The following is a 27,176-nucleotide window of genomic DNA, read 5'->3' on the forward strand; positions in this document are numbered from 1 at the left end:
GCTCCTCCTCCTCCCACCCTTCTAGTCTGTAATTACTGCAGTTGTAATTATTCCTGCAGATCAATGGCATTGTGCCTGACTTCAATACTGAAAGTAGATTGGAAGTGTGTCATTTGCAGGCAGTTGGATGCAGCCGCTGCTTTGCATTGTATTGACTGCAGTGTGTGCTACTTTTAATCAGGTGTGTACTTACAAGAGCGAGGAAATAACATATCGGGGGAGCAATTGGCCAAACTCCAAATGTGGGTGTGAGAATCTTGGTATGTGATTAACCCATGGCCATTCATTGTGCTTCAAGAGGCACAAAGGGTTATATTACCTGCTGTTTTAAATGCTTGTTGCAGGTAGTGCTCTCCGTGCTGATCACTGGCTGCATGCATCACCAGTGGGTCAAAACTCACGCGTGGCTAACGCTACTTAAAAGGCAGCCTGTACATCTGGAAAGGGAGCGGCATTGTGGCTGCAAGAAGTGGTGGGAAACATTTGAAAACTCAAAATGTGGACTTCCAGTGGCGGCCATGGAGTGAGCGGCCGCACATTTGGTGGCTCCCGCTCAAGGTGGTATTTTCTGGTCTTTTCCTCGTCCGACGGGTGAGGCTTTTGATGGAAAGAGATGTAGGAGTACCTGGAGAAGGTGTAACTCCTCTGGTGTAACTGGTGGATGGATCCACGAACCAGTTGGGGAGGCAAAAAAAAAAGGAGCTGTTGGTGCAGGAGAGCCTTCGTGGTGCGCCACAGGATAAGATGGCAGAGGGCAAGAGGGATCTTCTGCCCGCCCAGTGGTCATGGAGCAGCTAGTGGAATTTCTGAACGCTAAGTTCAGCCAGTAGAGGAAGGAGGCCCTGGAGAGGCTGGCCAAGGTGGTGGAGCCGATCAAAGCAGGGATCGAGAGAGTAAAGCAGAGGGTGAAGTCGCTGAGTGATCCAGAAAGTGGAGCAGGCGGTGGGGGAGCATGAGAGCAGTTGGTCTCGATGGGGGAGACCCAGAAGAGGCTGAAAGAGAAGGTGGAGGATCTGGAGAACCGCCCCAGGGGGCAAAATTTGAGGATTGTGGGATGCCCAAAGGCATTGAAGGTGCGGAGGGCGGCACATATGTGGCCAAAATGTTGGAGCAATTGATGGGAAAGGGGGCCTCTGATCGGCCCCTGGAAGTTGTCCGAGCACACACGGCGCTGATGAGGAAGCCGCAAGCGGACGAGCCGCCAAGGGCGATGGTGGTACGGTTGCACCGCTTTCTGGATAAGGAGACGATCTTTTGGGGGGCGAGGCAGACGAGGTAGTGCACCTGGGAAGGGAAAGAGCTGCAGGTGTACCAAGACCTGGGTGCAGATCTGGTGAAGAGGAGGGCCGGGTTTAATCGGGTTAAGTCTGCCCTCTTTAAGAAGGGGGTGAAGTTTGGGTGCTGTACTCGGCCCGCCTCTGGGTGACTTTCCAGAAGCGTGAGTACTATGTTAATCATAATAATAATCTTTATTGTCACAAGTAGGCTCACATTATCACTGCAATGAAGTTACTGTGAAAAGCCCCTAGTCGCCACACTCCGGCGCCTGTTCGGGTACACGGAGGGAGAATTCAGAATGCCCAAATTACCTAACAGCACGTCTTTCGGGACTTGTGGGAGGAAACCAGAGCATCGGAGGAAACCCACGCAGACACGGGGAGAACGTCAGACTCCGCACAGACAGTGACCCAAGCCAGATAAGGGACTTGGGAGCCTGGAGCTGTGAAGCAACAGTGCTAACCACTGTGCCACCATGCCGCCCACGCCAGAAGAGGCGATGGAGTTCATGAGGGAAAATGGACTGGCAGGAGAAGGAGGAGATTGAACTTTGGAGGAGTTTGTGCGAGTGTTTCTTTGTTTGTTCTCTGAAAACTTTTCCCCTTGGAGTGTTTCATTTGTTCTGATGGTGGGGTTTTTGGAGGGTAGGTCTTTCATGGGGGAATATCAAGGGTGAGTGCACCTTTTGCTGCTTTTTGGGGGTGTGTGGAGGGGTGGAGAGAGGAATCATGGGGTAGGAAGGTTGGAGGTCCACCATCCTAGGTGGGTGGGCTAGTTAACGGGAGTGCAGTGGGGGTTTATCACGAGGTGGCACATGGGAGGGGGGGGGGATGATGTTTTGTTTGGGAACGGGGAGGTAGGGGGAGGGTTGTTGACAAGGGTGGGGTTGATGTGGCGCAGTTGGAAAAGGATCAATGACATTGAAGGGTGGTTTGGAGGGTCGCATGTCACATGTCAAGGGCTGGCTCAAAAAGGGATGTGGTTGATCAGCAGGGGAGGGAGGTGGGGAGTTCTCCGACCAGGCTTGCCACGTGAAACGAGAGCGGACTGAATGGGCCGGTCAAACAGTCAAGTGTGTTAGCGCACCTGAGGAGTCTGAAGGCAAACGTGGCCTTTTTTGCAGGAGACGCACCTAAAGATAGGGGACCAGGCAAGGTTGAGGAAGGGATTGGTAGGGCAGGTGTTCCACTCGGGATTGGACATGAAGACGAGGGGGTGCTAGAGAATAAGCAGGTGGTGTTCGAGGTGGGGAGCATTGTGGAAGATTCGGGAGAAGGTTTGTGATGGTGAGCAGGAAGCTGGAGCGGATGCCGGTGGTCTTGGTAAACATTTATGCCCCAAATTGGGATGATGTAGATATCATGAGGCGGGTACTGGGGAAGATCCCTGACCTGGACTCACACCAGTTGATTATGAGGGGTGGATTTTAACACGGTTATAGAGCCGAGTTTGGACCGGTTGAGGTCGAGGAAGGTATCAGCAGTAACGAAGAAGCTGAAGGGGTTCATAAAACATAGAACATACAGTGCAGAAGGAGGCCATTCGGCCCAACAAGTCTGCACCAACCCACTTAAGCCCTCACTTCCACCCTATCCCTGTAACCCAATAACCCCTCCTAAGCATTTTGGTCACTAAGGGCAATTTATCATGGCCAATCCACCCAACCTGCACGTCTTTGGACTGAGAGGGGAAACCGGAGCACCCGGAGGAAACCCACGCAGACACGGGAGAACGTGCAGACTCCGCACAGACAGTGACCCAGCGGGGAATCGAACCTGGGACCCTGGCGCTGTGAAGCCACTTGTGCTGCCATGCTGCCCAATGGAGTTCATGGAGCACATACGGGGGGGAGGGGTGGGCGCATAGGGAGAAGGCGGAATGGGCAGAAGTGGCAAGGCTGGTAGATGAGATCCTGAGGATGGACAGGAGGTATGTGGAGACCCCGGAGGCAGGTTTTTGAAAGAGAGGCAGAGGCTCCAGCTGGAGTTTGGATTAGTGACCACAGGAAAGTGGTGGGGCAGCTACAGAGGGCCAGAGGGACAGTATATGATTACGGGGGGAAGGCGAGCAGGATACTCCCGAGTGGAACACCTGGCCCACCTACCTATCCTTTCCTCAAACGTGTCTGGTCTTTAGATGTGTCTCCTGCAAAAAAGCCACGTTTGTCTTCAGACTCCTCAGGTGTGCGAACACATGTGACCTTTTTACCGGCCCATTCAGCCCCCTCACATTCCACGTGACCAACCTGGTTGGGTGGCACCCCTCCCCCCTCCCCTGCTGATTGACCAGTTGAGGAAATGATGGTGTTGGACCCGGAGAGGGCGAATGGTGTATTTGAGGTGTTTCATAGGAGATTATGAGTCGGAGCTCCCAGCAGGGGAGGAGGGAATGCGGCGGTTCCTGGATGGGTTGGAGTTTCCCAAGGTGGACAGGAAGTTGGTGCAGGGATTGGCGGTCCCAATCGGGTTGAGGGAGATGATGGAGAGTATGGGGCGATGCAGGCAAAGAAGGCCCCAGGCCCGGATGGGTTTCCGGTGGAGTTCTATGAAAGGTTTGAGGAGGACCTGGGGCCACTGTTGGCGAGGGCATACAATAAGGCTAGGGAGAGTGGGGAGCTCCCCCCTACACTATCGCAAGCATTCACCTTCCTGATATTAAAAAGGACAAGGATCGAGAGCAGATTGGGTCGTACTGTCCAATATCGTTATGGAATATAGATGCCAAGTTGTTGGCGAATTAGAGGCAGAACGGTGGCACAGTGGTTAGCATAGTTGTCTCACGGCACCGAGGACCCGGGTTCAATCCTAGCTCCGAGTCACTGTCCATGTGGAGTTTGCACATTCCCCCCGTGTCTGTGCGGGTCTCACCCCAACAACCCAAAGATGTGCAGGGTATGTGGATTGGCCACGCTAAATTGCCCCCTAATTGAAAAAAAAAATTGGGTACTCTAAATTTAGGGAAACAAAGTTGCCGAAGGTGCTGAATTCTTGAATGGAAGACTGAGATCCCGGGGATAATAGGCGAGGACTAAACGGGGTTCATGAAAGGGAGGCAGCTGTCGGCGAATGTGAGGAGGCTACTCAATGTAATTATGGTGCCTCCGGAGGGGCAGGATGTGGAGGTGGTAGTGGCAATAGACGCGGAGAAGACATTCGACTGGGTGCAAAATAGGCGCAGTGAAGACGTTCAACCGGGTGCAAGTGTGCGGATGAACCGAGTGATTTCAGGATACCTTGGGCTGCATCGGAGGATGAGGCAGGGGTGCCAATTTTCCCCACTGCTCTTTGCCTTGGCAATAGAGCCATTGGAAATTGTGCTTAGAGCGTCGAGGGATTGGAGAAGGATTGTGCGGAGGGACGGGGACGCTGAGCACAGGGTCTTGCTGTACACGGATGAACTGCTGTTCTACGTTTCGGATCCACTGGCTGGCATTGGGGGCAATATGGGGATTTTGGTGGAGTTTGGCCGTTTCTCTGGGTACAGGTTGAAGATGGGAAAGAGCGAGGCGTTCCTGATTGAGGGCAGGAGAGCTGATTAGGGGAGTTGCCGTTAAAGTAATGGGGGTGAGTTTTAGATACCTGGGCATCCAGATGACGCGGGGTTGGGCGCAACTGCATAAGTTGAATTTGACACGGTTGGTGGAGCAGATGAAGGGGGATTTTAAGAGGTGGGATATGCTGCCATTGTCGCTGGCGGGTCGGGTGCAGACAGTGAAAATGATGGTGCTGCCAAGGTTTCTGTTCGTATTTCAGAACCTCCCTATCTTTGTCCCGAAAGCATTCTTTAAAAAGGTCAAGGAGAGGGGTCGTCTTGGGGGCAGGTGGAGGCTTCTTGTAAGGGAACGAGACAAAGGGCGTTGTTAACAGCGTCTCTGCCGTTCTTGCCGGCCAGGTATTCAATGAGCCCAGTGGTGGAGTCAGCCTTGAGGGTGTGGGGGCAGAACATTTGGGATTGGAGGGTGCCTCAGTGTGGGCACCAATTTGTGACAACCATAGGTTTGCACAGGGTGGGGGTGCTGGTAGCAAAGCTTCGGGTGTGGCGGCAGGCAGGGATTGAGAGATTTGGAGGCCTATTTTGTAGTAGCCAGTTTTGCAAAGTTGGAGGAGCTGGAGGAAGAATATGAGCTGTCCAAGGGGAACGGTTTCAGGTACCTGCAGGTTCGGGATTTTGTGAGGGAGAGGTGCTGTCTTTTCCTGGGCTACCGCCCCTGGGTTGCAGGATAAGGCACCGTCGAAGGAGGAGATAGGAGTTGGGAAGATGTCCAAGGTCTACAAGAAGCTGATGGATTGGGAGGGGGCCCCGCTAGGAGATATAAAGTGTAAGTGGGAGGAGGAGTTGGATGGGGAGGTGGAGGCCGGGACATGGGCTGAAATCCTGCGGAAGGTGAATATGTCCTTGTCGTGTGCAAGGCTGAGCTTCATTCAGTTTAAAGTAATTCATAGAGCACATATGACAGCAACGCGGATGAGTAGGCTTTTTGAGCAGGTAAAGGGTAGGTGTGGGCGATGCGCGGGGAGGCCCACGAATCACATCCACATGTTCTGGGCATGTCCAAAGCTAAAGGGGTTCTGGTAGGGGTTCTCGGACGTGATATCTGAGGTGATGGGGTGAAGGTGGCCCCGATTCCAGAGGTCGCGATATTCATGGTGTCGGAAGATCCGGGTGTCCGGGGGCGAGAGAGGCCGATGTCTTAGCCTTTGCCTCCCTGATAGCCCAGAGATGGACTGACTTGGATGGAGGGACTCGGAGCCGCCGAAAGTGGGGGTGTGGGCGAGTGACCTGGCAGAATTCCTGAGTCAGGAGAAAGTCAAATTTGTCCTGAGGGGGTCGGTGGATGAGTTCGCTCGGAGATGGAAGCTGTTCATTGACATCTTTAAGGAGGATTGAGGGGTCAGCGAGGGGTGGGGGAGGGGAAGAGGGGTAAGGGGATTAAAATAGGGAAGGCAGGATGGGAGAAGGGGGCGATGGTGGGGAGCAGTGGTGGGAGGGGGGAGGGGGTGTTGGTTATTTATAATGTACGATTTTTATTCTGCTTTGGTTTGTTTTTATGAAAATGCCTGAATAAAATATTTTAAAAAAAGAGAACTCAAACTATGCTCTGATACATTGAACACTGGCTGAACTTGTGAGCAACAAAGTTGAAATGAAAAATGAATGAAATGAAAATCGCTTATTGTCACAAGTAGGCTTCAAATGAAGTTACTGTGAAAAGCCCCTAGTCGCCACATTCCGGCGCCTGTTCGGGGAGGCTGTTACGGGAAAACGTTTATTTTTATTCATTCTTGGGCATTGTATGTCGCTGGCTAGGCCATCATTTGTTGCCCATCCCAAATTTCCCTTGAAAATTGTTCCCTATGTGGTGCGCTGCCTTCTTGAACCGCTGCAGTCCATGTGGTGTAGGTGCACCCACAGTGCTGTTAGGGGGTGGGTTGCAAGAATTTGACCCAGTGACAGTGAAGGAACAGCGATATATTTCCAGGCCAGGGTTGTGAGTGGCTTGGAGGGGAACTTCCGGGTAGTGGGGTTCCCCATGTGTTGGCTGCCCTTGTCCTAGAAAGTCGAGGTCATGGGTTTGGAAGGTGCTGTCTAAGGAACCTTGGTGAGTTCCTGCAGTGCATCTTGTAGATGGTTTGATTTAATTTGATTTTATTTATTATTTGATTTTATTTATTATTGTCACATGTATTAGTATACAGTGAAAAGTATTGTTTCTTGCATGCTGTACAAACAATGCACACGTACATAGGGAAGGAAGGAGAGACTGCAGAATATAATGTTACAGTTACAGCAAGGTGGAGAGAAAAGATCAACTTAATATGAGGTAGGTCCATTCAAACGTCTGATGGCAGTAGGGAAGAAGCTGTTCTTGAGTCGGTTGGTACGTGACCTCAAACTTTGGTATCTTTTTCCTGACGGAAGAAGGTGGAAGAGAGTATGTCCGGGGTGCACGGGGTCCCTAATTATGCTGGTTGCTTTTCCAAGGCCGTATTTTCAGAATTTTCCTTGCTCTCTGTTACTGTATTTGCCGAGTTTGTTATCGTTTCCCGTGCCCTCCTTCCAGCTATCATTCCCTTGCCTCCACCCCCCATTCTCTGGTTCCCCTCTATTGTTCCTTGTTCCTCCCTCTTCCTCCCCCCACCCAACCCCCCATTCTGCCCCCCTTCCCTCCTTCCCCTCTCCCTTTCTCCTGTGGTTCGCCTTTCTTTTCCCTTAGGTTTAGCTGTTCCCCCCCCCCCCAGGTCTTTCCCTCCCTCTCACGCCTTGGCTACTTTCCCCTGATTCTTGGCTACCTGGCTATTCTTCTGCTTGTTTGTTGGCCACAAACAGGTCTCGGAACAATTGGGTGAATGGCTCCCACGTTCTGTGGAAGCTGTCATCTGACCCTCAGATGGCGAATTAAATTTTCTCCAATTGGAGAGATTCCGAGAGGTTTACAGCCAGTCTGCAGCTTTGGGTGGTGCTGCTGACCGCCAGCCGAACAGGATTCTAAGGCGGGCAATCAGGGAGGCAAAGGCAAGGGCATCCGCCCTCCTCCACATGAATAGATCTGGCTGGTCTGATGCCCCGAAGACCGCCACTTTCGGACATGGCTCCACCCTCATCCCCACCACTTTGGACATTGCCTCAAAGAAGGCTGTCCAGTACCCAACAAGTCTGGGGCAAGACCAGATCCACCACCATTCATGACTGGATGTTACTTTATGGGTGGCACGGTAGCACAGTGGTTAGCACTGTTGCTTCACAGCGCCAGAGTCCCAGGTTCGATTCCCGGCTTGGGTCACTGTCTGTGCGGAGTCTGCACGTTCTCTCCGTGTGTGTGTGGGTTTCCTCCGGGACCTTCGGTTTCCTCCCACAGTCCAAAGATGTGCGGGTTAGGTGGATTGACCATGCTAAATTGCCCTTAGTATCCAGAAAATTGGTTAGGAGTGGTTACTGGGTTACGGGGATAGGGTGTGGGCTGAGGCAGGGTGCTCTTTCCAAGGGCCGGTGCAGACGCGATGGGCCAAATTGTCTCCTTCTGCACTGTAAATTCTATGATTCTGTGGTTACAGGACTACAGAGCTTAGATCCGATCTGTTGGTTGTGGAATCGCTTAGCACATGCTGCTCATGTTGTTTGGCATGCAGATAGTCTTGTATTAAAGCTTCACCAGATTGGTTCCTCATTTTTTGGTATGCCTGGTGCTGCTCAAGTTTACAAACACTTTCTTGCTGGCAGAGGTAGAAAAGAGAAGAAACGTCCTCTCTTCACAGTGGAGGAAACCCTCCAGTTTAACACTCAGGAGGCATGGGAAGAAGTAACAACAGAGGTTGAGCTAGGAGTGTGGGCTCAACAACATGGATGCAGGGCAGGAATAAGTTTAATGATCTTACAAGGCCAAAAGAGTGGGCAAATCTTTGAAGGTGGCAGGACAGGTCAACAAAGCAGTTCATAAAGAATATGCTAAACTTATAGGATTTGAGTTCAGAAGTAGAAATGCTTTACTGCAGTTATGCAGGGCCTTGATGAGGCCACACCTGGAGTATTGTGTGCAGTTTTGGTCCCCCTATCTAAGAAAGGAGGATGTACTTGCTGTCATGATATTCAGGACAGATCAACGGACCATTCAATACACACACAACACCACAGCCAATCACAGGCAAGAGCATACACACTATAAAACAGGGAACACGATACTTCCCGCGGATTCCAGCAGGAGACAGCTCAGGGCACAGAGCTCACAGCAAGTGACTCAGACATTCACCATGTGCTGAGTGCTTCTCCAAGATAGTGTTAGGGCTAGGTCCACAGATTCTGGGGTAATGAACAAACCACAGTAACCAGTTTATCATTGTAAATATTGTTAGTAATCAAACTGAGTTGTACCATCCACAACCGTGTTGGTTCGTCTATGGAGCAGAGAACACAACACGACATAGTACCAGGATTGGACCCAGTAACTGTGAGACCTCATCCTCAGGAATCCGCCATCCTGCGCTATGGACACCGTCAGCACGCCGCAGCCGCTACAAATCGCTGGAAACCCCAGCGTCCTCTGAAAGCTGTTTAAACGCCTGCAGGGTAAGGATGAGCCTTTTCAATCTTTCCTGACACACCTCCGTATCCTCGCGCAGTCCTGCGGTTACGACGCCACCTCCGATTCAATGATTCGGAACCAGATTGTTTTTGGGGTCACCTCGGACACCCTATGCCACCAGCTCCTCAAAATAAAAGGCTTCACCCTAGCCTCCACCATCGAAGCCTGCGTCCTTCATGAAAGCGCGACCAGCCGCTACGCCCAATTTCAAGCAGCCGAATCGGCACGGCAGGGGTCCTATGCGGCCGAATCGGCAAGGCAGGGGTCCTACAAGGCCGACGGGTCCAGGCGTTCGAGTTCCTCCCGGCCCGCGACCCGGATGAGGGCGGCCATTTTGCGCGCTTTCCGCTGCCTCCTGCGTTTGTGCGCGCCAAAAAAGACATTGACGCAGAGGGACGTGATGCGCAGGCGTGCCCGACGCAAGACCGAATTGCGCATGCGCGGTGGCGCAACAAATGCCATGACATCACGACGTGCGGTAACTGTGGAGCCGCACATTTAAAGCGGCAATGTCCGGCAAAGAACCGACAATGCCTCCGCTGTGGCAAGATGGGCCACTACGCTGCCTGCTGTCGAGCAGCTCAACCTGCCAATGCTCCCCAATACCGATAGCCTCGCAGGGACGTGCGGACCATTCAGCCTCCGTACAACGAGTCGTACCCAGACGACATCCAAGCCAGTGACACAGACGACCGGGACGCCTTCCGTGTTGCGGTCATTGATAAAAACCGGATGTCTCCAAGCGGCACCCACCAGCCGATGCCAGTAAACAGTGTCAATCCGGGTGATGAATGGTGTGCCACCCTAACGGTCAACCGATCACCGATAACATTCCGTCTGGACACTGGTTCCTCCGCCAACCTAATAGCATGGTCAGCCTTCTACGCCTTGAAAGTCAGACCATCAATTCGGCCATCCCGTTGCAAGATGGTCGACGACAACGGAAACGTTATCCCGGCCATGGGATCCTGCCAGCTCCAGGTGACACACAATACATACACGGCCACACTATCCTTCGAAATAGTCGGATCATCAAAGGACTCCCTGCTAGGCGCACAGGCGTGCAAGGTCCTCCACCTCGTTCAGCGGGTACACGCTCTGTCTCCAGAAGGCACATCAGACTTCCCGGATTCAGAATTTAGGGCACAGCTCCACTCGCTCCTCGCCCACAACCAGGAGGCATTCAAGGGCATGGGCACACTGCCCTATACCTACAGAATATGACTCAAACCGGACGCCACCCGGTCATTCACGCACCTCGCAGGGTCCCAGCGCCACTCAGGGACCGCTTCAAGCAGCAGCTGCAGGATCTCCAGGACCAAGGGGTGCTATCCCGGGTCACAGAGCCCACGACATGGGTCAGCTCCATGGTGTGTGTTAAGAAGCCCTCTGGCGAACTCCGGATCTGCATTGACCCGAAAGACCTGAGCAACAACATAATGAGGGAACACTACCCCATACCCAAACGGGAAGAGATCACAAGCGAAATGGCCCAGGCGAAAATCTTTACAAAGCTGGATGCCTCGAAGGGTTTTTGGCAGATCCAACTGGACCAGTCCAGCAGGAAGCTGTGCACCTTCAACACTCCTTTCGGCAGGTTCTGCTATAACAGAATGCCGTTTGGCATCATCTCGGCATCCGAGGTCTTTCACAGGATCATGGAACAGATGATGGAGGACATCGAAGGGGTGCGCATCTACGTTGACGACGTCATTGTCATGATATTCAGGTAAACATCATGGTGCAAACAGACATACATACTGATGGACAGATCAACGGACCAATCATCACCCACACAACACCACAGCCAATCACAGGCAAGAGCATATACACTACAAAACAGGGAACACGACACTTCCCGTTCTTTCCAGCAGGAGACAGCTCAGGGCACAGATCTCACAGCAAGCCACTCCGACATCCATCATGTGCTGAGTGCCACTCCAAGATAGTGGTAGGACTAGATCCACAGATTCAAGGGTTATGATCGAACCTCAGTAACCAGTTTATCACTGTAAATAAATGATAGTAATAAAACTGAGTTGTGCCATTCGCAACCATGTTGGTTCGTCTGTGTAGCAGAGCACCCAACACATCAGTCACCATCTGGTCCACCACACCACAGGAGCACATCAATCGTCTCCAGCACGTCTTTGCGCGGATACGGGAAAACGGCCTGCGCCTCAACCGAACCAAGTGTTCTTTCGGCCAAACCGAGCTAAAGTTTCTGGGGGACCACATATCCCGGTCAGGGGTGCGTCCGGATGCAGACAAGGTGAGCGCCATTACAGCCATGCTGCAGCCGGCAGACAAGAAAGCAGTGCTACGCTTCCTAGGCATGGTCAACTTCCTGGGGAAGTTCATTCCCAACCTTGCCTCCCACACGACGGCTCTTCGCCACCGAGTCAAGAAGCCAACAGAGTTCCAGTGGCTGCCCGCACACCAGAAGGAATGGGAGGAGCTCAAAATTAAGCTCGCCACAGCCCCGGTATTGGCGTTTTTCGACACATCTCGTGACACTAAAATTACGACTGATGCCAGCCAGTCCGGCATTGGGGCGGTACTCCTACAGCGGGATGACACTGCGTCATGGGCCCCAGTCGCCTATGCCTCGCGGGCCATGACCCACACAGAACAGCGCTACGCGCAGATCAAAAAGGAGTGCCTGGGTTTGCTAACCGAAATAGACAAGTTCCATGACTACGTGTATGGTCTCCCCCAGTTTACCGTTGAGACTGACCATCGCCCCCTGGTCCGCATCATACATAAGGACCTGAACGAGATGACCCCTCGCCTCCAGCGCGTCCTACTTAAACTCAGGAGGTATGACTTCCAACTGGTCTACACCCCGGGAAAGGACCTTATCATTGCGGATGCCCTATCTAGAGCAGTGAGCACACCGCACGATTCGGAGGGGTTCGTCTGTCAGGTCGAAGCGCAGGTGGCCTTCACATCGGCAAAACTGCCAGCTGACAACTCCAGTCTGGCCAGTATTCACCGGGAGACTGCGGCTGACCCCCTTCTACAACGGGTAATGCGCCACATGACGGGAGGGTGGCTCAAAGGACAGTGCCCGCAGTTCTACAATGTCCGAGGCAACTTGGCCGTCATTGATAGTGTCCTCCTAAAGCTGGACCGGATTGTGATTCCGCACAGCATGCACAAGCTGGTCCTCGACCAACTACACGAAGGCCATCTGGGGGTCCAGAAGTGCAGACGGAGGGCCCGAGAGGCGGTATACTGGCCGGGCATCAGTGATGACATTGCCAATATGGTGCTCAACTGCCCCACCTGCCAAAGGTTTCAACCGGCGTAACCTCCTGAGACGCTTCAGCCCCATGAGCTGGTGACGTCCCCTGGGCGAAGGTGGGTGTGGACCTTTATCACGCTCTCAGCAGGGACTATGTAATCGTCATTGATTACTTTTCAAACTATCCAGAGGTCACACGCCTGCACGATTTGACATCGTCCGCTGTCATAAGGGCCTGCAAAGACACCTTCGCTCGCCACGGCATTCCGATTACTGTCATGTCGGACATTGGGCCTTGTTTTGCCAGCCAGGAATGGTCATCCTTTGCTGATTCGTATGGCTTCACACACGTGACGTCCAGCCCTCTGCATCCCCAGTCCAATGGAAAGGCCGAGAAGGGTGTTCACATCGTCAAGCGGCTCCCTTGCAAGGCTGCTGCTGTCGGATCGGATTTCTGCCTAGCCCTGCTGGCCTATCGCTCGGCCCCACTAGCCACTGGCCTCTCACCAGCCCAGCTGTTGATGGGTCGCGCCCTCAGGACCACTGTGCATCCATTCTAGTACCCACAACCAACCATGCTCCGGTACTACACTGAATGCAACAGCAGCACGTTCGCCAGAAGATGGCATGTGACACACGGGCAACTGATCTTCCAGCCCTGGCGCCTGGAGACGAAGTCCGCATCCACTTACCAGAAGGTGGCTGGTCAGCACCACAGCCAATCACAGGCAAGAGCATACACACTATAAAACGGGGAACACGACACTTCCCGCGGATTCCAGCAGGCGACAGCTCAGGGCACAGAGCTCACAGCAAGCGACTCAGACATTCACCATGTGCTGAGTGCTTCTCCAAGATAGTGTTAGGGCTAGGTCCACAGATTCAAGGGTAATGAACGAACCACAGTAACCAGTTTATCATTGTAAATATTGTTCGTAATAAAACCAAGTTGTACCATCCGCAACCGTGTTGGTTCGTCTATGGAGCAGAGAACACAACACAACACTTGCCATCGAGGGAGTGCAGCGGAGGCTCACTCGGCTGACACTGGGGTTGGCAGGACTGTCCAATAATGAGAGATTGGCTCGATTGTGCCTGTATTCACGAGAGTTTGGATGGATGCGAGGAGATTGGATTGAAAAGTATAAAATTCTAACAGGGCTGGACAGACTAGTTGCAGAGAGGATGTTTTCCCTGGTTGAGGAATCGCGAACCAGGGGACACAATCTCAGGATATGGTGTAGACCATTTAAGACTGAGATGAGGAAAAATGTCTTCACTCAAACGGTAGTGAACCTATGGAATTCTCGACCACAGAAGGCTGTGCAGGCCAAGTCACTGAATATATTCAAGAAAAAGATAGATATGTTGGACAAATTGGACGAAATAGTCGAGGTGGACAGGGAATATTCGAATACCCTCACCAAGGAGGGGTTGGCAGAGGTTATTGGGCAGTTTGACAGGCTGACGATGGGGAAGGCAGTGGAGCAGCGAGGGGGGTGCAGTATGAATATGGAGAGAAGGCGAACCGTATGCTAGCCCCTCCGCTACGGAGGCAAGCTGCGTCCAGGGAAATTCTGAGGTGCGGACTTGTGTGAGGAAACCGGCGCACCAAGAGGAAATTCCCGCAGACACAGGGAGAACGTGCAGACTCCACACCGACAGTGACCCAAGCCGGGAATCGAACTAACATAAGCCCCCCCCCCCCCCCCCCCCCCAACAAACAGGTGCCTACTTATTAAGGGTCAGTTGAGTGGTAGGGGATTGTGAGGGGGAGCAGGGATCACCAGGTGTCGCTGTACGCAGATGACCTTCTGGTGTTCATGTCGGACCCATTGGAGAGTATGGGGAGAATTATGGGCATATTACAGAGGTTTAGAGCCTTCTCAGGCAATCAACTGAATGTTGAAAAGAGTGAGGTGTTTCCGGTGAATGCGGCGTGTCAGGGAGCCAATCATGGGGTGTTGACAATTAGGGTTGCCAGGGACAGGTTTAGGTATTTGGGGGTTCAGGTGATGGGGGGGTGGACGATGATGCACAAATGGAACTAAACAAAGTTAGTGGATGAGGTTGGGGAGGACTTTAGGAGATGGAATACGTTACAGCTGACACTGACCAGGTGGTGAAAATGATCCGATCTTTATTCTGAAGGCCTTCTGAAACTGGATGCAGCAATTTTGGAGTTTATATGGGCTTGCGAAGGATCCTAAGGTGAAGAGGGCCGTGTTACAGAGGCAGAGGCAGAAAGGGGGGTTGGCATTACCAAATCTGTTGCACTACTACTGGGCGGCGAATACGGAGAAGATGAGGAGATGGTGGGAAGGAGAGGGGTTAGAATAGGTTAGGATGGAGGCGGAGTCCTGTAGGGGTCCAGCCTGAGGGCCATGGCAACGGCAGCACTTCAGCTGGCACTGAGGAGGTACACAGAGTCCACGGTTAGGGTGTGGAACCAGTTGAGGAGGAACTTTAGGATGGTGGGGATGTTGGTGCTAACTCCGCTGTGTGGTAACCATGGGGTCAAGCTGGGGGAGATGGATGGTATGTATAGGAGGTGGAGAGGGTTGGGGTTGGCGTGGGCGAGGGATTTATATCTGGAGGAGAGGTTTGCAAGTCTGGAAGAGCTGCGGGAAAAGGTGGAGTTGCCGAAGGGTAATAAGTTCAGGTATATGCAAGTGAGGGACTGTGCATGGAAGGAATGGAGAGGGTTTCCCAAGCTGCCGGAGTATATCCCGTTGGAGTGGTTGCTGCCCCCGGACAGGGAAGGGGAGGTTAGGATTGGCGATATATACAGGCAGTTGGTGGATCAGGGGAGAATGCAGGTGGTGAGGATTAAGGAGAAATGGGAGGAGGAGCTGGGGGGGGGAGATAGGATGGGGAGTGTGGAGTGGGGCGATGCATAGGGTGAATTCAACCTCCTTGCGTGCGAGGATGAGTTTGATTCAGTTTAAGGTTGTGCATAGGGTGCATGACTCGGGCGAGGATGAGTGGGTACTTCCAGGGGGTGGCAGACGAGTGTGAGAAGTGTGGGCGAGTGCCAACGAATCAAGAGCATTTGTCTTAGGGCTGCAAAAAGTTGAAGAGATGCTGGAAGGAGGTGTGTAGTGATCTCTGTATGTAGTAATGCATGATCAGACTATGTTAAGCTAGTACAGGCAACTGAACACTAGATGGCCGCACTGTCGGGACCTATAAAAAGGTTCCCCCGCTCTTTCCTAGTGGAGAGTGTGTCTGGAGTGCAGAGAGTACAGAAGGGAGATAGCTAGAGAGAAATAGTTAATAGATATCAGCATTTGGTATTATCTTATTTTATAGTTTAATCTACAGTTATTTGTTTGTTTACTAGTATAGTATTAAGTAAAAAGAACTCACAAGATTATTTCATATTACTCATTATATTACTTTATCATCAATGGAAGACTACGTCTATATTTCAACAACTTGGTTGGACAAAAAGAGTAATATATATATTACAATGTCTTAATATAACATGGTACCAGGTCAGAATAAGCTTTAAGAAAAACTAGTAAGTAAATTCAAACAAAGAAGATAAAGTTCCGATACCGACTATTCAACTGGTGAAGTCATTGCAGAAACTGAATCCTCGACTACGAATCGATTTTCAATGGACCAAGTGCAGGCTCCTAAACATCTGAAGGCAACCGGTAACCTTAATCTTAATTGGAGACTGTTTACGCAATAATTCCAGCTTTATCAGGAAGCTAATGATTTGAATACTTTTTCAGAAGCTAGATGAATCGCTTTGCTTCTGTCCCTAGCAGGACAGCAAGCAATTGAAATCTATAACTCATTCATTTTTGCTGCAGGCGAAGATAAAACTCAATTAGAACATATAATCGCTAAATTCAATGATCACTGCAGAATGCAAACAAACAAAATTTTGGAGCGATTTAGATTCATAAATGAGTGCAAAAAGTTGTAGAATCTGCAAACAACTTCAAACTGATCTAAAACTCCTAGCTCAGACCTGTAATTATGCTGATCTGCATGACTCTCTAGTGAGAGATCAAATTGTCTATGGAATAACAGATGAATCTTTAAGAGAAGCCTTATTACGTCAAAATGATCTTACTTTGAAAATTGCTATTGAAAAATGCATCTCCAGCGAATAAAGTAAAAGTCAATACTTAGAGTTTTATCCGAAAGAAAAAGGCGCAAAAGTCCACCTCGAGGCTGAGAAAATAAAAATGGTGTTGCAGGCAGCACAGAAGCACGTTCGAGACGGCTATCTTGCACATGTGCACTTCGTGCAGAAATGCGAGACTCCGCAAAAGAGGTCTGCGCAAGTGCGAACGTCACTGATGCGTCACTGCGACAGCGTGGTGACGTGTCACAGATGTGGCAATGCTCATTCAAAGGGAAACTGCCCAGCTTTTCAGTGCCAGTCTTCAGCAAAGTATCTCCCTCCTACACACAAGAAGAATTACACCATGAGAGCAGTTGAAACGGATGAAAAAGTCACTTCACTGCAAAATTTTTCCCAAGATGATGAAACTTTCGCCTTGGAAAATACCTTCTTTGTCAGAGTGATTGAAGCAGCAGCGAAGACAGATCTTCGAGCAAAAAAGACAGATCTTAAGCAACAAAGAAAGCTCTTTACACAACTAAGAAAACTCTTCAAGCAACAAAGAACCAACAAGTCAACATCATTAGCAATGAATGGATGATAACAGTATGCATCAACAATTGTCCAATAACATTTAAGATAGATACAGGTGCTTCAGCAAATCTACTCAATTCCAAAGACTTGTCTACTATCACAGGTGACTACGACATAGTACCTGCGGAATGTTCACTGAAAGATTACAATGGAAACCAAATTGTTTAGCATGGCTCGTGTTATCTAAATGCCAGCAACAGGGACATTCACAAAAAGTTAAGATTTGAAATCGTGGATGATGACCGATCTTCGCTATTGGGTGCTCAGGCATGTAAATATTTAGAGCTAATTCAGAGACTCTTCCTGAATACGTCTGCAACATCTACAATAAAAGATGACATCCAATAATTATTAAAAGAATACCCTGATGTTTTTCATGGCATGGGCACACTGCTATATCAATATAAAATTCTTCTTTAAAAAGATCCATCCACCAAGACGAGTACCAGCACCTCTCAGAGAAAGATTGAAAGCTGAACTCACAAGACTGCAATCACAAGGATTAATATCAAAAGTGGCACAACCAACAGATTGGGTGATCTCCCTAGTCTGTGTGAAAAAACTATCTGGTGATATAAGGATATGCATGGATCCTAAAGACCTCAACAGAAATATTCATCGAGAGCATTCCCCAATACCTAAAAGAGAGGAAATCACCTCAGAAATGGCCAATGCCAAAATATTCACCGAATTAGATGCCTCACAAGGATTTTGGCAGATGCAGTTTGATGACTCCAGCAAGCTCCTCTGCACGTTCAACACACCTTTTGGGAGGTATTGTTTCAATAGAATGCCTTTCGGTATTATTTCTGCATCAGAAATAGTTCATCATATAATGGAACAAATGACAGAGAACATTGAAGGTGTTCGTGTTTATGCTGATGACATAATCATTTGGTCTACGACAGCAGAAGATCACATGATTCGATTCAGAAAAGTCTTTGAAAGGATACATAAGTATGGTTTAAAACTTAACCAATCGAAGTGCATGTTTGCCACCTCATCACTAAAATTTCTTGGTGACAACACATCAGCTCATGGTATCACACCTGACAATGATAAAATTGAAGCCATTAAAACAATGCAGCAACCGAAAGATAAGAAGGCTGTTTTGCGTTTTCTAGGGTTTGTGAATTTCCTAGGAAAAGTTATATCAAATCTTTCAACCAGAACTACTGCATTACATCAGCTCATCAAGAAAAACACTGATTTCGAATGGACTCAGCGTCACAATGAAGAATGGTTAGATTTGAAACAACAGCTGATCCAGGCTCCAAGCTTGACATTTTTTGACCCCACTAAACCACTAAAATTTCGGCTGATGCCAGTCAGAATTGCATTGGTGACGTTTTGTTACAGCAGGGCATCCACGACAACTGGGTTCCCATAGCCTATCCAGAGCAATGACCTCAACTGAGTGCAGGTACGCCCAGATTGAGAAGGAGTGTCTTGGACTTGTTACTGGAATAACCAAATTTCATGATTATGTATACAGCTTCCCAAAATTTACTGTGAAAACAGACCATCGTCCACTTGTCAACATTATTAACAAGAATCTTAATGATATGACACCTAGACTACAAAGGCTTATGATGAAATTGCGTAGATATGATTTTAACCTTATCTATACTCCAGGTAAAGAGTTAATCATAGCAGATACTCTGTCTAGATCAATTGACACAGAGATCACACCAACATAATCAATCAATGATATTGATGCTCATCTACAACTGTTTCGAGAATTACTTCCTGAGTCCAATCACAAACTTCAACAGATACGTGATGAGACACCGAAGGATGCCACTTTAACCAGAGTAATCCATCACTTGCAGAATGGATGGCCAAAAGGTCACTGTCCACAATACCAGAGTATACAATCTGAACTGACGATATTAGATGGAATTCTACTGCGACATGACAGAATCGTCATTCCAGAGAGTTTGAAGTCAAAGATGCTAGGCAAACATCACGAAGGTCATCTAGGCATCGAGAAATGTAAATGAAGAGCGAGGCAAGCTATTTATTGGCCAGGTATTAATCAAGGCATCACAGACATGATTATGTCCTGTTCTACTTGCCAAAAACACTAAAGTCAACAGTGCAAAGAAAAATTGCATCAGCATGACATCACCTTGTCACCATATGTATCGACCTTTTTCATTCATATGGCAAAGATTATATTTGAGTCATTGACTATTATTCAAATTTTCCAGAAGTCATGAAACTGAATGGTTTAACATCCACAACTGTTATTAAAGCATGCAAAGACATATTTGCAAGACATGGAATACCTCAAACCATAATGTCTGACAATGGTCTGTGTTTTACCAGCTTCGGATGGACAGAATTTGCAACGGAGTACAATTTCAGACATATCACCTCATGTCCTCATTTGCCGCAGTCTAACGGAAAGGTTGAGAAAGGCGTTCATATAATTAAGCAATTATAAAGTAAAGCCAGAGACGGACAATCTGACTTCTACCTACTTACAGATCATCACCTTTGACCACAGGATTATCTCCAGCACAAATGTTGTTCAATAGAACCATTACGACAACATTACCTCAACTGCATATTACTGATCCTGATCAACATGATGTTGTACAAAAACGTCATCACCAACATCAAAAACAGAAACAGTACTATGATCAACATGCCAAGAATCTGAAACCTCTTGAAGTAGATGATACTGTTCGCATCAGACTTCCTGAAGGAGGTTGGTCAGACACTGCTCGAGTTCTCAGGCAGGTGGTATCAACTCGATCATATCTGGTAAAAACATCAGATGATGTACTAATCAGACAAAATTGTCGTGATCGTCTACAGGTTAACGTTCACACACCAGTTTTTCTTAATCTTGATTTACATCAATCTGTTTCAAGACATGTTGAAAAACAACAACATTCTACTCCATCACTGAGCAAGAACATTAACACTTCTTCCTCACCGTTGAAATTAAGAAGATCCACAAGAAGTAGAAGAAAACCCAGTAGACTCCATCTCTGAACTTTAAAATGATTCTAGTCTTTGCTGTTCTATATAAACCACTGCATTTCTTATGTAAATTTTCTTTTGTGTAAACAAAAAAATGTTTTTTAAAAAGGGGGATGTAGTGATCTCTGTATGTAGTAATACATGATCAGACTATGTTAAGCTAGTACAGGCAACTGAACACTAGATGGCCACACTGTCAGGACCTATAAAAAGGTTTTCCCGCTCTTTCCTAGTGGAGAGTATGCCTGGAGTTCAGAGAGTACAGACGAGAGATAGCTAGAGAGAAGAAGTTAATAGATATCAGTATTAGCATTATCTTATTTTATAGTTTAATCTACAGTTATTTGTTTGTTTATTAGTTTAGTATTAAGTAAAAAGAACTCACAAGATTATTTTGTATTACATTAAATTACTTTATCATCACTGGAAGACGACGTCTATATTTCAAAACCTCGGCAAGACAAAAAGAGTAATGTATATATTACAATATCGTAATATAACAAGATGTTTGGGACGTTATCAATGATTGTGGCAATTTTTGGGGTGTCGGCAATGCCGGAGCAGATGGAGAGGAGGAAGGCCGATGTTGTGGCCTTTGCCTCTCTTGTTGTCCGGCAAAGGATTTTGCTGGAATGGCGGTCGACCTAGCCACCGGGGTGGAGGCCTTGTTTTGGGACCTGTATGACTTTCTACTGCTAGAAAAGATTAAGTTCAATTTGGGGTGTTCAGCGGAGGGCTTTGAGATACGGGGGGACTGTTCATGACCATGTTTGAGGAATTGTTCATGGGGGGGTGAAAAAGGGGGAAAACCTGCACAAACTGTGAACTGTGAGGTGTGGAGAATGTTTTCTGATTAATTTATGTTTTTGTATCTTAGAATATGTTTGGAACAAAATACATTTTTTTTTAAATGAAAGAGATGGATAATGTTTTAGATTTTAATGGAATCCAGGGGTATGGGAGAAATATGGCATTGAGATCGAGGATCAGTCATGATCATATTGAATGGTGGAGCAGGCACGAAGGGCCGAATGGCCTACTCCTGCTCCTAGTTTCTATGTAAAACATTAGTTCGGCCAATACTGCCATTTTGTGTCAAATTCTGAACACCACATTTTAGAACAAACTGTAAGTGTGGAATTCTCCCATCCTGCCTATGACAGGTTGGGTGGCAGGCAGGAGTAGATAATCTCGCAGGATCCAAAAGGTCAGAAAATAGTTTGAAATTTTCCCAATGGTGGGGTAATTGCTGGTCGGTTATCCTGCAGTATGGTGGTATAAACCCCATTGGCATTTAGTTGAATCTCATGAATGCTCATTAAAACAGCTGCTCACCAAAGTCTCCTCATGCCCGCCAATTTAGCGTCACGCTGGCTGGAAATTGCATCAGCCTCAAATCCATTTCAAAAGGAGTGGTGTACAGAAGGCAGGCCTCAGTTTGCAAGACACTTGGAAGTGAGTGCAACAGATATAGCCTACCTGCTATAGCGCTCCGCCGGTCCTGTTCGCTGAACACCAGGGAGGGCAGACGATTCGTGGCCTCCACCTGCATGCTGAGCTGGTCTTTAAGGGCAACACCGTGCTGTTGGACTCATGGACCTTCCTGTTTCACCACCTCGGATCAATACTGCACCTGGGATTGAGGAGTGCAGGGGGTGCCATGCACCATGATCTGTTGGACAGCACTGTGCTGTGGGACTCATGCAGCCTCCACTCCAACAGACCAAAGTTCAAATCGGGTTAGCCTTCCAATCCACTCCTTGTCATCTCAGGCTATAGCCGAACCACCTCTCGCTGAGGCGAAACATGGATTTTGCAGTAAACTCTGCCCCAATGGAACCTTTCCTGTCAGAGAATCAGGAAAATGAAGTTGAACAAACACTGTCACTTATAGTGGAGGTGCCAGCGTTGGACTGAGGTGGGCACAGTAAGAAGTGCTTTGCCTTTATATGCTGTGTTTGTGTAACCTACCTCTTCACTCATCTGATGAAGGAGCTACACTCCAAAAGCTAGTGATTCCAAATAAACCTGTTGGACTTTAACCTGGTGTTGTAAGACTTCTTACTGTCACTTGAAGCCACGGCCACCAGCCCAGAAACTAATATTACAAGTTCAATCTTTTCTATGAGGTTCAAGCCTCGCTGCCGGGGACGAAAGGGGGAGTTGTCGACAGGAGTTGGGACCCGGACTGTCATTTACAAGCACCAGCCAATTACCAAACTGCCCTGGGCCACCTATAGCCATCTGGGATGGCCACTTCCACAATACAAAATGGATGTTTGCAAAGACTGTAGGGAACTATGGACAATGCTAAGAAAGCAGGCAGGCACAGAGCCTGTATGCAATTGGAACCGCAGCTCCCAGACGAGACTGAAACTGTAGGTCTATTAGCATATTGATGGCCCATCTCCGGGAACAAAGGAAAGACACTGAAGCAACCGATCTAGCTTCAGACCTCGCGGCGCCAGTTCCCCAAACCGAAAGCATAAACAAAGCAAGGCCAACGGCCACCTAAGACACGCCCAGCCATCAGGGCCCCCACACCTTTATTGGTCAAGATCAATATGAGTGATCAAGATACGGCCCAATTGATCGGGGCCAAGTTCAAGGACCGCACAAAAGCACGCGAAACCCCTTTCAGGTATAAGAAGAAGGCCCCAAGAGAGAATCACTCTCTTGGAATCGGCTCTCAAAGCAGAGAGACCCTTCCACCAGCTACACCAGAAGCAAGTAAGTCCAAGGTCAATGCTTGCTACCAGACGGACGACCTTAGCTGTTCCCTTGTACCACTTCGACCCCAGCAGCCTCAGATCCGAACAACGGCCATTGTTCCTCTGACTGAGTGGGCACCCGACGCTAAGTATAGGCGTTAGCAGTAGTGATAGTTTAGTTTGTAGTACTTTGTGCATGTGTAGATCTTACTGTGTGTGTTAATAAATAGTATTGACTTTGAACTAACTAACTGGTGTATCGGCTCTTTGATCAGTATTCGGGTTTGAACCTTGTGGCGGTATCAAAAAATACCTGGCGACTCTAAAGCAAACGTAATTAGGATTAAGAAAGGCGACCTTATTAACCGCCATACTTAGAACCAAGTAAAGATAGCAACATTTACTGGCGACATCTGACGGGACTCGACCTAGAAGTGGCCTAGTCATTCCGAGAGAATCCAAAATTTGAATTAGAATCCAATTGGAAACAGAAAAACCACAAGCGTAAGACCAATACTGATGAAACCTCCAAGATTCGGAAGTGTGTTATTTACATGCGTACTAACAGGGATATAAGGTAAACCTGAGAGATTTTGTTGCGTAAAACTGTCGGGAGTTTTGTAGGCCGGAAATTAGCGTAAGCCGTACCCGTGTTTACCTCACCACTTTATCACCCCCTGTTCCAAATTCGGTAGAGACCGCAGAGATAGCGCGAAAAATGGCAATGAAGGCAAGGGAATGCCTTATGAACCCCCAAGAATTCGAGGTCGCAGCGACCAGTAGAGTAGGACAGTGTCCCATATGGGAAGAGGGGATCAGAAAATATCTCAAAGGGAAAGGATGGCCCCTTTGGAGTGAATTCTGCTCCAATGATGAAACAGATCCTCGGAAGTATAGGTTATACTTGGTGGGAGAACCTGACAGAGATCCATAGGAAGAGCTTAGGGAAAGCTCGCAAGCCGATGGCAATCGTGTCCTGCTTGGCACAATTGCGAGGCACAGAGGAGGTCGTGAGGACGCTCCGTAGAGAGATTGAGGAGAGAGACAAGAGTAATGAAGGAGATGTGAGTGGATATGAGAGAGAGAACAAGGAACTGAGAGAGCAGTTAGCAGCGAGGGACAAGGAGATGGCTGATGCCAAGCGGGTGCACCAATCTTGTCTCGCCCATGCTGGCGCTGTTTAGCACACTGGACTAAATCGCTGGCTTTGAAATCAGACCAAGTTAGGCCAGCAGCACGGTTCAATTCCCGTAACAGCCTCCCCGAACAGGCGCCGGAATGTGGCGACTAGGGGCTTTTCACAGTAACTTCATTGAAGCCTACTTGTGACAATAAGCGATTTTCATTTCATTTTCATTTTCATTTGAGCAGCTTTCAGTCCCAATATGACAAAGCCTGCCAAGACACGCAACGCGCGGTGTTGGTAAGACGGGAAACGGAACAACAGGTTGAGCAGTTGAAGAAACAGTGTAATGACTTAAAAGCAGCCCTACGAGCACTCCACACTTCCACGACGGAACAATGGCAGAGCTCGGTAGATCACGCAAAGTGCCAGGAGCAAATTGCAGAATTGCAATCTCTGCTTTCTGTTCAGAATGGGTTTCAGAGCACGTTTGGATCCCAATTAGACCAAGAAAATGGCCCCGATTGGCAGGAGTTAAAAGAGACTGCCCATAGATATGTACATGGGACATGTACACAGGAAAAACCCCAGAAACGAAAAGCACCCCAACCCCCGACTGCACAGGCAGAACACACCCCTATGAACCCTGTAACCACACAGTGCAGGGCCACAACAGAAGGAGACCCAGATTTCCCATACAGCAGCCCGCTAACCATCACCCAATTATGGGACGTGTTGATAAAATAACACCGTTCCTACCCACATCGGACCCCCACCAGTTCTCTGCAAGAATAAAACAACAGGCGACCATGTACGGCCTGGATGAAAAGGAGCAAGTGAAGCTCACAGTTTTAAGCATCGACCCTCCAGTCGTGGCAGCCCTTCCCGACCCACAAAATGTAGGAGGAGGCACACTCCAAGAAATGCACACAGCGATCCTAGATGCTATAACAAAGGAGACACCGTAGAAGGCATAAACAAGTGTATGTAAAAGAAAACAGAGCACCCCACAGCGTTTGCAGGACGCTTGTGGATACATTTTACTGCAGTGTTTGGCGAGTTAGCCCGCGCCCATTTGTCCCCAGATAATATGGTCAAATGGACCCGCATCCTAGTCTCTCATGCAACAGAGGCAGTACAGAGAGCTTGCGCAAATTACGATCCCTCAGACGAGGCCCACAACGAAAAATGGGTTTTAAAGAGATTGTCCCGCTCTTGGGAACAGTCCATCTAGGCAAAACAGCATTTGTTAAAGCAGAGGAAGAACAGGCAGACATGCATCCAGTTAGGACGCACCAGAACCCCGCATGGGTGAATGAGGGCAGGAACAGCCCACAGCAGACCAAATGAAATGAAAATTGCTTATTGTCACAAGTAGGCTTCAAATGAAGTTACTTTGAAAATCTCAGGAGTGTTTTAATTGCGGCCAATTAGGACATTCCGCACGAGAATGTCAAGCCCCCCCGAAACAGCAACGGAATCAGCCCACAAATGCCCCCCCCGAACCAGCAACAACACCAGCAGCCCCAACGCCCCACCCAGGGAACCATACCCAAGGGAGCAATACACCAGAGAGCCTGCTCCACCTTACGTGCCCCAGGGGTCATGTTACAATTGTGGGCAGTCAGGACACTTTGCCCGAGATTGCAGGAGACCCCCACCACCAGCTAGACTAGCCCCCAGATATGAAAGAGAACACCACCCACAGCAGCTGCAAGGTCCCAGCTGCCCCATGCAAACTGTGAGCGCTTACCCACCACTTCCCATGGCAGGGACACCTCAGCAATGCCACTTCATTTTTGTTTCTCTCCTCTTTCCTCTCTTCTTCGGTCACACTACACTGACTCCATATGCGAGTTACACCCCAGGCCAAATGTGATTTAAGGTGTCCTATTTTATGATGGAACCTGCACGATTTTTGTTATGTTTGTTTGTTATTGTGAATGTTGAATGTTGTTTGTCCATTTAAAGTTTTTCATGGCCCCACACCACATCTTGATGCAATCAGAACTACCCTTCTGACGCCAAATGGCTGTTAGAGGAACAAGTTTGTCCACAGACAAGCGATCATAACTGCCTTTCTGCTTTGAAGGTAGAAGTTAGCAACAAATGCAACCCCCACGACGACCACAAATTCTTACCGTTCTTGCCGGTCGCTCAGGCAGTTGAGAAACGTCACTGGTCCCCGCCCTGTCTGAGGACCCCCATCTGGTCAGCTACGCTTGGGTAGAGCACATACGGCACTGGTCACCGTCCTACCCGGGGATTCCACCCATTCTTACCCGCCACACCCCACACATACCCCATTTTGGCACTTTTAGTTCAAAACTCTTTGGTTTGATTATGGTGACCCTTAGGTTGCTTCCAAATGCTATTTACATCCTCAAACACTGGGATGGTAGATCGCACAGGCTGCGAGACGGTTCGCACTGTGTCAGTATTTTTTTTCTCGGATGTCTTGTCCCAAATATTTGGTTTTAAAAAAAATGAGGGAGTCACAGATGGTGACCAATTATAACGGGTAATTGGCAATAAAAGGATAGACAGACAGACATACGAGATCTTAAACAAGATAATAAAAGAAATTATGCTTGTGTCCATAGAACTCCGGAACCACAGAAGCCTCAAGAAGACGAAAGAAGAAGAAAAGATGAAGACAACCATCATGCTCTACAGTTGGATCTTAGCGGGATCCCTCCAGTTGCGCGTGGACACTACCCCCCTGACCCCTACCACACAGGACGTGAATGTCTCACCCCCGCCATTTTAAAAAAAAATGTTTATTGAGAATTTTTAACAAAATTTTCAACCATACAAAACAATCCCCCCCCTCACCCCCCCCCCCCCCAACCCCCGTAACACAAAAAAAAGAAAGCTCACATAGCAAGACATGAACATGGCAAGTCAATATGATACAGAACTTTGTACATTGGATTCCTCCCGTACATATCAGTTTCCCGGATCATTCATGTATTTTCTTGCTCAAATGCCCCCTAGAAAGGCCCTCCTTCCCCCTCCCTCACTCCTCCCCCCCCCAAGAAAGATGTCCCCCCCTTCCTCCCCCCCCC

General features: G+C 48.8%; 1 long non-coding RNA gene across 1 annotated transcript in view; it reads left to right on the forward strand.

Annotated features, from left to right (window-relative positions):
• LOC140407823 (uncharacterized) overlaps positions 1-26,929 on the forward strand; it is a 128,680-nt gene extending 101,751 nt beyond the window's left edge. Inside the window, exon 4 of the long non-coding RNA XR_011939827.1 lies at positions 26,712-26,929. This is a non-coding gene — a long non-coding RNA (uncharacterized lncRNA). The remainder of the gene's footprint in view (positions 1-26,711) is intronic.
• The last annotated feature ends 247 nt before the right edge of the window (positions 26,930-27,176 follow it).

The sequence above is a fragment of the Scyliorhinus torazame genome, chromosome 2, assembly GCF_047496885.1.
Source record: "Scyliorhinus torazame isolate Kashiwa2021f chromosome 2, sScyTor2.1, whole genome shotgun sequence".
NCBI lineage: Eukaryota > Metazoa > Chordata > Chondrichthyes > Carcharhiniformes > Scyliorhinidae > Scyliorhinus > Scyliorhinus torazame.